Source organism: Apis cerana, linkage group LG9 (assembly GCF_029169275.1).
Source record: "Apis cerana isolate GH-2021 linkage group LG9, AcerK_1.0, whole genome shotgun sequence".
NCBI classification, from domain to species: domain Eukaryota; kingdom Metazoa; phylum Arthropoda; class Insecta; order Hymenoptera; family Apidae; genus Apis; species Apis cerana.
Window position 1 is genome coordinate 1051288 of NC_083860.1, and position 3044 is coordinate 1054331.

Here is a 3044-nt window from a genome sequence, read left to right on the forward strand (position 1 = left end):
TACTCGAACGATATTTTTTATCAACAAAAATTTATTATTCACATAAAATTTTTGTTAAAAACATATTTAAACAACGTAATTATATAAAATTATATAAAATTATATAAAAATAAATTTATTATAGAATCATTACATGCATATTAAAATATAAATTATATTATAACAATAATATATTAATGTAGTGTAATAATTAAAATTCATCAAATAAGATGAATTTTAACTTTTTTGAATTTTACTTTTTGTCTCGAATAATAGGAAAAATCCAGCAGCATAATAATTATATATTTTTGTTTCGTTCTGTCTAAAAACTTAATATAAATAATTTATTATTGCGTTTTTGATATTTTGATGCGGTTATTTCAAAATCAATCTTGTGGTGTAATCTGAAAAGTTGGAAGTCAATATTTTAATTTGTCTAATTTTTTCCTTTTGAATTGAATTAATACGCAGTATTCATCAAACTATTGCCCAAAATTAAAATTTTAGATAAATTAGATTGTAATAGTTCTATGAATTGAATATATCGAATATCTTTCAAAAAATAAATATATCACTATTTTGTTTTCATTTTTATCTGAATTAATGATATACTTCAAAGAGGCACGATTGTATTAATTTGTAGCTTAAAATTGATTTTGAATTGAGAGATTCTTCACGAAATTTTGTTATAATAATAAATATTAAGAAACAAAACGCACTTTGCACTTATAAAAAATAATATTCATCAAAGCAAATATAGACGCAAAGAAATTATAGAATATAATTAAGATATAATTATAGAAAAAAATTGTATTTTTCAATGAGCATGGTTATAAATATTATCTATGTTAATTTTTTGTGTGAATAGATTGCGGATCTTTACAAATATTAAATCTCAAAATATATAAAAATATATAAAATATATGTAAAATCTGTTTATATCAAAATATATATAAAAATACAAAGTAATTGTACAATATTTTATATTATATTATATATATATTATATATTATATAAAAAAGATATAATATTTATAAATTTTTATTTGAATTTAAATGATTGAAATTGAATTAATTAAAATTATTATTGAATTAAAATTGAATTAATAATTAATTAAAGCGTTTTAAAATATTAATTTAACTTTTGTTTATGAAAAGACAGCAAATATAATGAAAATCCTGATTTTAGTATATCTAAATTACATATGATATTATATATCTAAATATTATAATCAAAACTATAAAAACAAAATATTCCATTAATTCACTTTTTCTGTATATATATATATATATATATATATATATGTGTATATATATATTCTTCAATTGTATATAATAATTTATATATAATATATGTAATATAATTCATTTATTATGTAATATACATAATATAATAAATATGGTTTTATTTAACATTTATAAGAAGTTTTTAAGAAGTTAAAAAATATGTTTAATATACAAATATGTATATAATATATATTATTACATATTAAACTTACAATAGTAATCGCTACATGTGGAGCTACCAATACAAATTGTGGCGCACTCTACATTAACGTATATAGTTGTATCATAGAAGCAGGAAATTGCAAAAAACCAGTGAAAAATTATAGCGTCTAGAAAACAATAAAATTAGAGAAATCATAAGTATAAATTATATATTAAAGAAATATAATCACAAAATAAACTATTCGTAACGAAAAAGTGGTATCAATTAATCTAATTTATTTAAATTTTTTTATTATTAGTCAATTTATTGATTTCCACGTGATCAACAACTATTTACTAAGTTAGAATATTTACTAAATTATTAACTTTTTACAATTTCATCAAAATACAATTTTACAATTTTATCAATATAATTTTTAATCATATATGTTATTATAATAAATCAAATAAATAAGGATAAAAAAACAATTATAATTCATTGCACTAAATACAGGTATTTTTTATATTAATTATATTTGTTTTTAAATTTTTTATATTTTTTATATATTATAATAATACAATTTAATATTATTATTATTAGTATATATAACAAATATACATATGTTCTATCTTTTTTATGTTAAATTAAAATTTTAAATTAATAAATTATTATATATTTATGTACCATGATAATAATGATAATTTATCTGTATTTTCAATCTTTGTTCTTAAAAAAAATTTTTATCAAAGAATTTTAGTGTTAAATTTAATTTAGATTATTGCTATTTTTAGAAAATTGAAATTATTTTTTTTTGATTGAAATTACAATGATATTTTAAAATTGAATAATTATATTTTTATTTTCAAATAATGAGAAAAATGTAAAAAAAAGCGAATTGTTGATATTTCTTGAAAAAAATTTGTTGCTATTTATAAAAAATGCAAAATTTGTTGTTTTATTATTTGTAGTTCTACAATATATAATTTAAATATAATGAAATTGCAACTTGTAATTTAATTGAAAATTTTATTTATGTGTTCAAATAACATCAAGTAATTTGTAGAAAATATAATATTTATTAATTTTTTTCAATTTATTTTTTTATTTTTCAAAGACTGTATTATCACAAAGCGTTTATAAAATTTTTTGAAAAATAAAAAAAATAAATCTTAAAATTATATATCTCATTATAAACTTTATTTCATTTTTAAAATATTAAAAATATTTATCATAGTTATAAATTATTAATAGGAAAGAAAATAAGATTACTATCTTTATAATGATACATATTATAATAATTTATAAATATATATTTAGGTTTTTTATTCCATTATAAAAAATAAAAGTCAATCTTTGTTCTTAAAAAAATTCTTATTAAAGAATTTATAATAGTATTAAATTTAATTTAGATTATTGCTATTTTTAGAAATATGCATATGTGATAATAATTATATATGTGATAACAATATGATAATTATTTCATTATTTGGTTATTTAAGATATAACAAAAATTCATTTTATTTGTTAACATTGTTATTAATATACTAAATATAAATATACAATTATATTTTACAAAATATATACTTTTAATATATTTAAATAGTTATTTTAATATATCATTTTATATATATATTATT